Source organism: Equus przewalskii, chromosome 1, assembly GCF_037783145.1.
Source record: "Equus przewalskii isolate Varuska chromosome 1, EquPr2, whole genome shotgun sequence".
Taxonomy (NCBI): domain Eukaryota; kingdom Metazoa; phylum Chordata; class Mammalia; order Perissodactyla; family Equidae; genus Equus; species Equus przewalskii.
Genome location: NC_091831.1, coordinates 149426939 through 149440941, shown reverse-complemented (window position 1 = coordinate 149440941; position 14003 = coordinate 149426939).

Here is a 14003-nt window from a genome sequence, read left to right as displayed (position 1 = left end):
CACAAACAAAGCAGAGGAAGACGGGCACAGATGTTAGCTCAGCTCCAATATTCCTCATGTCGACAAAAATAATCCATAACCAATCTATAAATGAAAATTTGGGAGAGTTTATTCTGAGCTAAAATCTGAGGACCATGGCCTGGGGCCTTTCTTCCCAAAGGAAGACGTGAGGTATACAGAGTGGTTATATATCCCCAAACAGGATATTTCACATATGATTGAAATGTCCCTCCCACAATAGTCATGAGATTGCCCTGTCGGCACAGCACTTGATGGACACAGCAGGTAGTGGGTCTGCTCTCTCCGAGGGCTGCAGGAGGCAAGTCTATTGTCTCCAGCTGGGCGGTCACAGGTGAGCGCAGCAATCAGTTCCTAGCCTAAGGAAAGATGCTTAATCCTTAAGGAAATGCCAAGGTTGGGAGGGGGAGGGAAGTTGCACCATTATCTCAAGGGCCTTTGTTCTTGCCATAGGGAATGTCTAAAGCAGATATACAATGCATGCCCAATGGCCAAGGTCAGGCCCTTTTGGAAAGACAAGGTCAGGCCGAATTAGGTTTACACCAAATGGCTTCCTCATATACTCCAATATATCCTATTACTTGCCATTTTTATTTGTCACTCACACACACAAAAAAGAGAAACAGTGAGCCCTTGAGGCCCACCCATGCCCAAATGTAAGGAACTGGGAGACAGCCGTCTCCTGGCACTTAAGACCCCGGATGTGGTGACTGTGGACATTGTCTGCAGCTCTAGATTCAGTAATACTTGATCCCTTCTAACCTCTTACTAATGGAGGGTCTTCTAAAGGCTCTCAGGCTCAATACTTTCCTCACAGGCTTTTTTGTCTCCTTAGAAGGACATTTTATTGAGCAATGTGGGGAGGATGAATGGAAGCTCAGAAGTATAGTCGTCCATGTGTTCACAAGCAGAGAAGAAGTGAATATTGGTAAAATCTATCAATAAAGGTTAAAATAAAAGGCGATAATAGATGACATACACAAGTGTGGATAATCTAAAGTAGGTTGCTCTACACTCTAGAAGAAAAGATTAACCCCAGTTGATGAGGATTATTTTGGGCTGGTTACTTTTAAAAACTGCAGATGGGAAGGAGAACCTGGGGAGTGGAATTTGCTTGCCCTTTGATGAGAGGCATTTGCATTTGTGAAGGAAGTCTCCATCTGTGGGGGTGTCTCCCTCTCTGCACCAGGAGGAAGCAGGGATGACCTTATCTCCAGAAACTCTTAATGGGGATGGCAAGGACTTAAGTCTTATTTATTGTGCTTGTCTGGTAACCTCAAGTAGCTGACTCCCCCCACCACCAGCATCCTCTGGGAAGCTTGAGACATCCTGACTCAAACCGGTCTGATTCTTATCTAGAGTTATAGGACCACCCAATAACCAGACCCCACCTGCACTGATACCATTTTAACAAAATTTTTTACATATTCTTTCCTTTGTCTTGTAAAGAGATAACTCACATACCTATGCCTTAAATTTAGCCCTACCCTCAACCCATGTTGGCAGCAGCTTTTACTGCCCATGGGTCCTGTCCCCATGCTATTCTATAAATAAAAGAGCACTACTGCCAGACCTTGAGAGTCCAAGAAATCTTTCTTTCAACTCCTTGGCTCACCGACCCTGCATCATAGTGACTTCTGTATGCTTTCCAGACTGGTGAAGAGAATAGACCATCAGACCAGGAGGACTCAGTCGATTATATTTGACCCAGGCAATCATAATCACAAATATTTAGTATTTGCAGTAAGATTTATGCCTCCCAAAATGACGTTATTTAACTGGTCCCTTAAAAACAACAGAATAATGTAAGTAGGTATTGTGGGCTGAATTGTGTCCCCTCAAAGTTCATGTGTTGAAGTCCTAATTCTCAGCGCCTTGGAATGTGACTGTATTTGGAGATAGGGTCTTGAAAGGGGTAACTGAAGTAAATGAGGTCATTAGGCTGAACTTTAATGTAATATGACTGGCGTGCTTATAAGAAGAGGAGATTGGCACGCAGACACAGACAGAGGGATGTAACCATACGACGTTGCAGCAATGAGGAGATCATCTGCAAGCCAAGGAGAGAGGCCTCGGGAGAAACCAAACCTGTCAGTGCCTTGATCTTGGACTCCCAGCCTCCACAACTGTGGGAAAAAATGAATTTCTGTTGTTTAAACCCCCAGTGTGTAGTGTTTTGTTATGGTGGCCCTGGAAAACGAGTCCAGTAGGGCAGTTAGCATTTCATTTGTTTTAAATATAAAAACATTAGAGATTCAGAAAAATTGAAAGACTTGCTCAAGTTTATGCAACATTTCAATGTAAAATATAGGATTAAGCTACCAGCTTCCACTCCCAGCCTTGTGCTCTTTCCCCTAGACCAGGACAAGAACACATTGCTTGCCTCGTGACAGCTCTACAAATCAAATGTCATGAGAAGGGGGCCCTGCTTTTATTCTCCAAGGTGGGGAAATGTCGAGCCTTTGTTTGGATATTTCACATCTAGGGCAGGTTTACCTCTGGTTTCAGGTAGCCTCTCCACTTCCTTCTATGATTTAGTGGTAAAAGTTGGAAGGAGGAAAAAAAAGTGGTTCCCTCTTGCCTACAGCACTTGAGTGTTGTCAATATTAATTAGTGCCTCAAGATTATCAAAAGAAAACTAGTTTTCTTGTCTATCTTAAGACAAGGAAAATAAATGAGAAGGAAATCATATTAGAAAGGTTATTTTTAAATTTTATTGTGCTGAGTCGCCACAGTTTTTACGCCTCCCTCAGATTTGGGATGGCACAAAAGATGGGGCCAGATGCACCTTTTAGTCTTTTCTACCTTGAAAATCAATGAGATTTATGCTTATTTTTTACTCTTATTTTTTACTCTTATTTTTATTGCAGCATTATTCACAATAGCCAAGATGTGGAAGCAACCCAAGTGCCCTTCTAAGGATAGATGGATAAAGAAGATATGGTGTATATATACAATGGAATACTACTCAGCTATTAAAAAGAGACAAAATTGTCCCATTTGCAATAACATGGGTGGAACTTGAGGGTATAATCTTAAGCGAAATAAGCCAGACAGAGAAAGACAAAAACTGCGTGATTTCACTCATATGTGGAAGATAACAAATACATGGATAAAGAGAACAGATTAGTGGTTACCAGAGGGGAAGGGGTTGAGGGATGGGCAAAAGGGATAAAGGGGCACATGTATATGGTGATGGGAAAAATTTAGACTACTGGTGGTGAGCATGATGAAGGCTATTCAGAAATTGGTAAATAATAATGTACACCCAAAATTACACATTGTTATAAACCATTATTATCTCAATAAAATTACTGGAAAAAAAAGAAATCAGTGATAGTAAGTCAGCGGTAGAAATTGCAATTTTAGTCACATAGGTTTCCTACTTAAAAGCCCACAATGACCACCCACTCTCTAGAAGATGAATTTCAAAATCCTGAGCATCGGCATGGAAAGCCTGCCACAATCTTGCTTTCACTGACTTTTCCAGTCTCCTCTCCATCTATTCTCCCATACACCTCATGCTCTCAGTGACGTTTGAATGCTGACATTTCTCTGAAGTTTCCACACGTGTCACAGGTGCCTTTGTCCCTTCATCATGCTATTTGTCTGTCAGGGCCCTATTTATTTTTTAAAATCCAACTTCTAGTCACCTCTTGGTCTTCCCACAATGTTTCTCCATCCAACATAATCAGCCTCCGTCTCAGTAAACTATATTTCTAATTTGTGGCTTATTTCTTTGTTCTAGGGTTAATTGTTTATATATCTCAGCCCATGCCACCACCTCACATGGGCTATGAACTTTATGAAAGTGGGGACACAGCTTATGTATTTTTATATCCTTAACCCCAGCACAGAGCCTATGTCATTTTTTTCCTAAATGCAATGGCTCTAAGTCTCTTTTATTTGACTTTCAGTTCCTTCCATAATTGTTTTGGCAAGGAATAACAATGGGATCCACAATTGTGGACCTTTACATATTCGTTCAACAAAATCAGTCATTAACTGTATGTCAATAAGTCAAAACAATGCAAAACCAAAGTCAAACCCCAACTTGTGCCCCACGGGACAACACAGCTCAGAGGGAAGCACCAGTTAATGTGGGTCAACTGGACCATAAGTGGGAAAAGAAGAAGCTCTTCCAGCCACTTTTGGAGTTTGGAGAATGATGGCTAAGGTTAAACTCTAGTCCAAGGGGAACACTTTTGAATGTACATTACGTCAGATCATTAAGAAAGAATAGCCATGCAATCCAAAACATAGACAGTGTTGTCTTCTGCTTTGACAGATTACAAAATGTAAACAAATGCAGAACCCGTCATTGCTAAGACAGCCTCTAGTGATCTATCTCTCTATTGATCCTGCCAGAGATACCCAAACTCTGAAGTAAGGAATCCAATCGGGGTCAAAAGCTAAGGCAGAGATTGGCTCCATTTGAATTTATGAACCAAAAATGCAAATGCTTTCTTCGGAGCATTTTTCACATAGTTTGTGACGTGGTTTCTCAGCTTATTTTTGGCTTGTGTGACAGGAATTTAGGGAAGGGCCCACTGGGGGCTTGATCACAGATGGATGCTTAGGAACGTGCCTACGTGATGACAAACTTCCTGCCAATTTGGGAGCCCCAGCACCCGAAACAGAGCTCCCAGTGACTCATTCATCTCAAACAGAGTTCTTGGGATTTCCCACAGCATCAGAGCCCCTAGCACTGCACACTTTGAAGATATTCCCTGAAGCTGCACAGCCCTGACCCCAAGCCCTTCCATGTGAAAAGCGCTAATCCAGTTCGTAGTTGCACCTCTCTCACTGGGATCTCTTCCCATCTGTCTTCTTCTCCAGTCTTCTAGGAGACACCAGCAGGGCAGCTGCTTTTGCCCTTGGAGGAAAATGTGATGTGTAAATGTCAACTGAACATTGGATAGAAGAGCTGATTTAAGGAGTCTTGGGCTATAAGGAAAAAGGCAAAGACAGGTGAAAGAAGCAGTCATCAAGAAATTTGGAAAGGTGAATTACTTAAATTACAAAAAATTATTGCAGTCTGACATGGTCTGTGGAGAGGGACATAAGCCTGCCTAAATGGAGAACAGAGAAAGAACCCCCCTCGAAACCCCTCTTCCTAACCACGGACAAATCTTCAGCTTGTTTGTATCTTATATAACTCCCCTCCTATGAACACACAAAGCCGCCGCTCCTGACTGCCTGGATTGAAGAAGGGCCTGGATCTTTGCTGCTTTGAGGGACCTAATTTTGATCTGAGTGATGTGGGTGCAATCTGAGTTTCCTCAGGAATTGACTGTCCCAAAGAGAAAAGAAATGCTTTTGATGTCTCTGACAATAGGCCATGCTTTTTCCGCATGAGTTTCATTAGCTGCTTTATAGCCCTTAGGAGACTAAGTCCTGGGCATTGTTTTCTGTTCTAACTCAGCCAGCTCACGCTCTTTGCTCTAAGCAAGGGGTTTTCTGCATTCCACTGCTACTACGTATAAACAGTCCTTCTCAACCCAAATTCTGGTGGCGTCATTCAGCAGAGAGCATCAGACCCATGTCCAGCACTGTAGGAACGCATGATGTGTACCGTAGTTACCCATGACGTGAACATGACTGTTAAACCCAAAGAGATCGTGTGTGTGTGTGTGTGTGTGTGTGTGTGTGTGTGTGGCCATTCTCAACAAGCAGCAGCTGTTTTTGTTGTTGCAATGAGTGTCCCTAGACTAGGAAAAGGCCTTGGAGACAGACTGGCTGTGTGGTCTTAGGCCAGTTACCCAGCTTTTACAAGTTTTTGCTTCTTCATACATGAAATGGCAATAATACCAACTACCTTACAGGAATTGTGTAAAATTGAGAGACAATGTATACAAAGTATGGGGAACTTAGGAGGAGCTCAAGAAATCAGATCAATCTTAGTTTTATGATAATTATTAAGTTGGAGAGCTATCATTTCACTCTCTGGCTTTTTTAACCAAGTGTATCTTTCTAGAAACATCACAAGGAGACCATTCCTGGCCGCAGGTTCTCTCTCGTTCCTTGAGGACGTCTCTGATCAAGGGCTCAAGGGAATCTGAGGGTGAAGAGTAGAGGTGGGCCTTCACAAGCCGTGGGTCCCTGGCTCTTTATTGATCAATGAGGGTTATAGTAACAGAAAGCTTTTCTCAGGAAATGACAATCAATGGCTGAGCCTAGCAATACCCCTCCTTAAAAGGCAAAAGTAAACTCTTGCTGACTTTCAATTTAAATAAAACTCTGAAAAAATGTTCACCTGCAGGAGATGGTGTTGCTCATAAACGGTGTTTAAACCTTATTCCAACCAAGCTCATTACTAAGCAAAGAAGGTTCTAGACTTCAATTACTAGATCATGAAGAGAAAACAGAAGCACGGAACTGAAAATCCATATAGCATGTCACATCTGCACAGATTTCATCAACAACTGGGCATTCCTCCCCCAGTGAGCTCCATCCTTCATATTATCATGGCCACGATAGAAAAGAGCCATCTTCGTTTCAAACCTTGTCAGTCTTCATAATCGTTACTGCATCCTTTTGAGTTTATCACAGCTGTAGCCTCACAAGTCTGCTTGCGAACAGCTGGGTCTGAATGCAGATTCCATTCTCCTTGGCACACAGAACTGATCACCTAAATGATGGTTTATCAAAACTCACAGAGGCTTCAATGAAAACAAAAGCCCACTATCTCATAACACCCCTATGGGCTGACACTGATCCCAAAAGCAGTTGTGGGTTCTACCTATGAAAAACCCAACTGAAGATTTTCAAGGATTGTATATTTGAATGGGCATTAAATGACCTAAAGGAAAATCCAGAAATATTTCAAGAGTCACTTCACAGATCAACATGTCGTCTATTAATGTGATATTTAAAAAAATCAAAAATAAGAGATTGTTTTAAAAAGCTTCACAATCAAATGTTACTTTAACAGGAGCAGCAAGTACAAATATGTCCTATAATTTTCCACTGCTTATTTACATTTCTTTCTTAGAAGGTTCTAAATTCCTCAGCTCCTTTCTTCCTAATTTATCTGATTTAATAGAGCTATTGAGGAATGTCCTTAAATCGACCTAAGAGATGTCCTTTCTTGGGCTCACATTTACCGAGCACCAAGGATGAGGCTCAGAGAATGGTTCCCTTTAATTTCCTGTGGTCTGGACCCAGTGGCAGCAAAAGCAAACATTCAAGCCAGAGACTTGGAAAAACATCCCTTTATTAGATCACCCAGAAATCAAAGATACTCCTTTCGTGGAACCATTTTAACCCAGAATTGTTTGGGGAGCAAAAAAGTGAATTATATTAATTATTTAGACACAAATGTGATCTCTTATAGTTACCTAATTGTTTCATGTGTATTTAATTTTTATTAATTTGCCTTAATTAACAGCGCTTACCATAGTACTTTCACAGAACCAGACTGTATACGTATTTTTTTAAATTAATATTTGGAGAAGTAAACTAAACCGAGGCATATTCTGAGAAGAAAGCACGCTGAGGCAGTCAACTGGGGCTCATTCTGGTACTAATATTTTATTTGGTTCTCACTTGCCTTTGGAGTTTCTTCAAGAAGAGTGGCGAAGAGTAGCGCCGTGTCAGTAATTTAACACTCCACCACCTGAGTAACTGAGCTTCAACACAGAACTAAATCTCCGGCTTAGAGGATTTATCTGAAGGTGTTTTATGGGCAAACGGTGTCTTCCACATCAATCTTCATAAAATTAGAAGTAATTTCACGCTTTAGGGCGCAGTTGGAGCTCTAAAGTCAACAGACAGGATTCTAATCTCAGCCCTGCCATTTGTCAACCATGGATCTTCCAGCAAGTTGCTAATACCCTCCAGGCTCACGTTTCCCACCTGTGAAATAGGAAGGATAATGGTTCTATCTACAGGGCTGCTTTGAGAAATAAAAGAGATAGGATTTGTATCCTAGTCAGGGTTCTCCAAAGAAACAGATCCAATAGGATATAGAGAGAGAGAGATGTAAGAGGAGATTTATCATGGGAATGGGCTCATGTGATTCTTCAGGCTGAGATATGCCACACTATGCTGTCTGTGAGCTGGAGAATCAGGAAGGCCAGTGCTATAATCCAGACTCTAAAGGCCTGAGAACCAGGGGACCAGATGGTGCAACTCCCAGTCTGAGGCTGAAGGCCCAAGAATCAGGAGCTTCCATGTCCAAGGGCAGAAGATGGATGTCCCAGCTCCAGAAAAGAGAAAGAGAATTCCCTCTTCCTCCACCTTCTTGTTCTATTTGGGTCTCAAAGGATCGGATGATGCCCGCCCACACTGCTGAAGGTGGATCTTCTTTACTCAGTCTACTGAGCCAAATATTAATCTCTTCCAGAAACACCCTCACAGACAAACCCCAAAGTCATGTTTCACCAGCTATCCGGACATCCCTTAGTGCAGGCAAGTTGGCACATAAAATTAACCATCACAATAGGTAATATACTTAGCACCAATCACATAATAAATACTCAATATTAACTATTTTAATTATTCTTAGAGCCACCTTCAGCCTCCAGTTCCAAACTCAGTTCAGTGTGCTGGTTATGAGATTCCCAGGTGCCGACCTGGCTTTGACCTGCAGATAAGGTCTCTTCTTTGGTCTCATTCTTCTCTTTCTCTCTAAGGGTTAACACAAGCTCTTACCAAAGCAAGCAGCTCTTAGTATTTGTAATAAATGCGAGGAGCAGTAGATGTAAGTGTCCAGATTTTGAAGGATACGCTTAAAGAAGACTTGAAAGACTTAATTAGATTATAGTGAAGCAAAACGTGGTATTCAAAACTAAAATCTAAATTTCTCTAACCCACTGGCTTCCAAACATCACTAAGCTAATACACACTGTGGACTGACTATAAGTGAAATATTAGCCTCTACTTTGACTATTTAAAATGTCTAATTATTTTGTTAATACATCAGAATGGGGCATTGATCTATGGAATTCTGTTTAATATTTGAATGTAACCAATATTATAACCCTATATCCAACAAGATATACCTGCATGGCTCCTGAGGGTGTGTTCCCATGCAAAAATACTCAGTATTCACTTCTCACCTCAATCTTCCTGAAATGTCCTCTTCGGTGGGCACAACTGCCCTTATGGCTGTCCACACAGGACTCTAAAGGACTGTTTTTTCTCTCAAAAAGCCAGCCTGGGTTTTGTTATTCCTCTCACCCCCTACTTTGCCTCTGCCTCCCCTCAGCTATGTCCTTCCAGGAGAGTGGCTTGGAAAACTATAAAGCATAAATGCCTTTGGTCGAATCACCTGCCAAGATGATCTGAATTTCACATCTGGAACACCTTTTTCAGACCCACCTTTCTTACATACCACAAGGAAGAATAATTGTTTTTGAGTTGTGCAAAGAGAGTAATAATGTGAGAAACTTTTTAAATTTCATTAGCAGAAAAATTTGTGAAGGGATGAATGTTGTTTTTTCCTCTAGTGCTTTTTTTTTCCTGCACTTAATTCTGTCTATCATAGTTAATTGGCTATAAGTTATAAAATAAAAATGTTTTTTAAAAAACTTTCATAGGTAATTATTAAGAGCATGTTGAGCCTTGATTTTCGCTGTGAAAGTTCCATGCCTCTCCATCTCACTGAGACCATTCCTATACTACATCAAAGGCTGTCTTCTTGGTTGCCTTCTTTCCCAAGAGAAGGGCAACCCCTCCCTCCCAGAGCTCATACTGAATTTCTTCTTAGATCTTCGAGAAAGAATTAGAGCAAATTCAGTTATGAATGTTGCCTAAAGCCCCTTAGAAGAAAATTGTCTAATAAACTTTACAACAACAATCTTGAAATTATACTTCTTAATTCTTCTCAAGGTTTATCTGCACCCTGATGGATTTCTCCCAAATGATGTCTTACTGTCATCCCACATCCCACATTATTTAGAAAGAACTCATCTATTTCAAAAGGAGAGAAGGGGAGGCAAGAGGATTGGATATGAGCAAAACGCAACTATATGTTTATGATCCTCAACCAAACCTCAAATCGATGTGTCCTTCTCCCTGTGGGACTTAGTTCATCTTTTACTGGTAAGTGTTGGGTGTTTTATCTCCAGTCCCAGGACAGCAGTTTGTAATGGATGGACCTCTGCCAAGAGATATTAATACACAGAGAAAAGTCAGGACAAGGCAGCCTAGGTCTCTATCTGATGAGACAAAATACATTTTTGGCTCTAGTCTTATTGTATACAAAGTAGGTCCAAAAAGTTATGTGAACCTTCAAGACAGAAAAGAAAATACGTTTACATGAGTTGATGACATGGCTACCATGAGCAGCTTGCTGCTGTGGAGGAGAGAATAAGCATTTCCAAGTCTGAATAAGTAACTGGTTCCCCCCAGAAGCTGTAAGATGACCAGAAACTAGAAATGCGCAAGGGAAAAAGCCTTGCCCATCCTGGCCGAAGGAAGAGAAAGGAGAATTCTAGGTACTTGCTCCACATTTGGAGACAAGCACTTAATACCGTGGACAAAGGCACTTCAGTTTGCAACAGTGATTCCTTCTCTCTCACCCCCTCTCTCCCCACCTCCCCGTCATGGGGGTTGTATACAGTTTCCCTGCCCTCCACCTGAGAACTCCCTCACAGCTAAGTCACCGCATTCGGCAGTATAGTTACCTGGACAACTGAGGTATGGCAAAGAGAGCTGCAGTTCAGATAAAGCTCCAACAGAGGTTCCCATTGTTCCCTCATTTAGTGTCCACCAGCCTGCACGCAGCAGTTCAGATTACATCCAGATTTCCATTCTAAATAAGCCCCTAATTAAAAATAAAACCCTCCCTCCATCTGTTCATAACTCTCACAAACCTTTTCTTCCTTTGGGTTTAACCTTCTCAGGCTTGGTCTGTACCTTAAATGTTGATGACCCTGGAAGTGCTTTGGCATGAGGTAAGGATGGGAGAATGTACTTTTTTTTCAACTTGATTCTTTAAAAAAAAAAAAAATCAGTCTTTGAAACTAAATAAGGTGAAAATAATTTCAGATGCCTGCTTGCACACTTTGAATGTTACTAGTTCGAAAGAACAGCTAAAGAGTGGTTCCAACCTAACCAAACAGGAAGGCTCAAAACAGCCCTTGACGCAGATGCTCTCTGTTACATTTCTAATTGCAAAAGAACCAGCAGGACGGGCAAGTGTGAAAAGGTCACTGCCCCATCATGTAGTGCTGCAGCTTGTGTTTGCTGGGGAGGAGGGGGTGTGTGAAAATGACGGGGCAACTCAAAAAGGTGTAGGGAGAAGCAGCTTTGGTCCCATACTTAGAGAGAGGAGTTTCATGTACTCCCCCTTGAGATTGCAGAAACACCAGTTTGCTCAATACCACAATGACACAGCTTGGACGAGAGGGGTTTCCCCTTTCCTTCTAGGCAATCTGTTAACTTTCTTTGCAATTTGTTAAAAATCAAATATGGAAAAACTCCCTTTAAAATATGATTTCTAAGATCTTCTACTTCTTTCCTCTGCCCTCTCTACCTTCCCTCCTTCCCCCAATAAAACAAGTCAAGACAAACATTCACAATACAGGTAACTTCCCTTGTGGACTTGGGACAGGAGACATTCGAGCACAGAGCAACTGGCCGCTGGAAATGTCTCCACAGCATTGCATAGATCTGCTTCTCTTTTTGTACTTCTCTCCCCAGTTTCAATCATGTTTACCTTCTCAGGTGCTCCCCCTAGGAAAGCCCTACATATTCTGAGCAGAGATCCAACATTCTTCCATTTTGTGCCTCTGCCATATTCAACACTTGGCTTTTAAGGTTGCCATGGTTAGCTGCATCAAGCCACTGGATGAAGAAAGGCAAGGCGATGGTACGGGGTGGGGAGAAGTGCTGTGTGCAGAAGGGAGTTTGGGTCAATCCATGCCAATTCTGCTGGTCAGTCATGTGGTCTAACTTAAGTGCAGGGGAGACTGGGAAATGCAGTCTAGTCATGTGCCCAGGAAGAAGAATAAACAGTTTTCGTAAACAACTAACCAGTCTCTGCCAAGAGGTCAGGAGAGCGGATGAAATGGGAAAAAGAAAAAGAGATCCTACAACAGAATTCAGGCAAGGCAGAATTCACACAAAGGCAGAGAGAAAGGAAGAGAAAATGGAAACCAGAGGACCCAGGGTGTTCAGAGTGACAACAGGACTCTGAGTGATTTATGGAGGCATCTTGTGAGGTCCTCACCACATGAAGAGCAACAAGTCAGGTGAATCTTCTGGAGGATAATGGATCATCAGAGAGTAGACAGTGACATGTGGAAACTGAGGACCCAAGACCATCAGAGCCACAGGAGATGAACTGGTACACAGTGGCTCAGAGCCCATAAAATTAGCGCACATGGTTTCCAGTTGAGCTAAGATGTTCATAAGTAAGTCTGCATTCCTGGTGCATATCAGTCTATGAATCGCCTGTGAGCTATATTCAGAACCTGGGCTGGATGTTCTTTGACCAATAGCATGATTTAAACATTGGGAAATGCCACATGAGAAATCTGAGTTTCCATGTTCTCTTGAACAATCAAAAGATCTGGCAATAGAGCTGCCTCATTCTTGAGCAGCAATAACCAGATAACTTTGAGTAGCCACTGACCTCCTTAGACTGGCATGCTCTCTCCAATATACTAAAGTCCTACAACTTATTTCATTTATATTTTCTACCTGTCATGTAGACATTTTGAATTTGCATTTGAATTTGCCACCCTTGATGTAAATAGTTGAATTATCACCATCAGAAGTGCAACAAAAACTAGTTCAGGAACGTGGTTATTTTCAGGGTCTGACCGCAGCCCTCTTAGAACATGTTATACATATATATATGTCTGTGTACATATATGTGTAAAAAAGCAACATGAGAGCTTGCCTTGCTGTATGTTTACTTGTTTAAGCATCTGTTTTCTTCAATGCTTTGTGAGTTATTTGAAACCAAGTTTCAGAGCACTTGGCCCATAGCAGGTGATCAGTTAAGGTTCTCGAAAGAAATCACAGTAAATTTACAACAAAAAGAATCACTTGAAATGAATTATAATAAAGGAAATACTGAGTAAGGTGTTGAGCGAGCACCCCCAACTTGGGATAGATCCTACCACTATGCAGACCCCGGAGCCTGGGGCAGACTGACACCCCCGAATGTGTCAACGTGCATCCTTGCGAAGAAGGCAGAGAGGAAAAAATGGCATCTGGCCTGGAGACAAGAAATGAGAGAGAAATGGGGAAGAAAAGAGATACTAAAAAGATTCAAGAGTCCAGTGGTTCAGATGACCTTACTTGGGTGGCATCCTGACTAAACCAGTCCCTCTGGAAGCTGTCAGATGAACAAGCCACTCCAGCATCACTCCTCCCATCTAGAACCTCAGACATCTAAAGAGCTGTGGAACAACAACTGGAGGTTCCCAACGAGACCAGCCAGGCCCACTGCCACCTGCTGGAAGAAATCCCCTAGATGGCTTGCTGAACAGCTTCATTAACCACCATTTATTTACACTACAGGAGTTCAATAAAGATTGGATTGGGCTGAAGGGAATTGAAAGAAACTGAACTGATGTAACTAAGAGCAACTCAGGTGGCAGGACAGAGAAACATCCTGGCTTTCCATGAGCTCTGTGCAGAAGGCTGCCCCTGCTGAAGTCACTGAGAATTATCAAAATCAATCAAGCACGTAAACAAGGCTCATAGGGATGATTCATTCTTGCTGAGAGGATGCCGGGGGCAAATGACGTGCCAGCAATTCCCCAGTCTACTTTAATAGTTACCCATACAGGGAGACAGGGGCTCTGGCACAAGCTGCCTGGCTAGGCAGACTGGGAAATGTTGTCAAGATGGCTGGTAGGGAGCAGGCATGTCTGGGCACAAAGGTGTTAGCTTAGCCTACTAATATTTTTCTTGGATGAGAATGAAAGTCTTGCTGGAAGTATCTTGCTATTCCCTCTTATGCTAACTCTTCTCTCTGCTCTCCTAATTCGCCAAGGGGAAGAAAAGCAAAGTTGTTTTCTGGG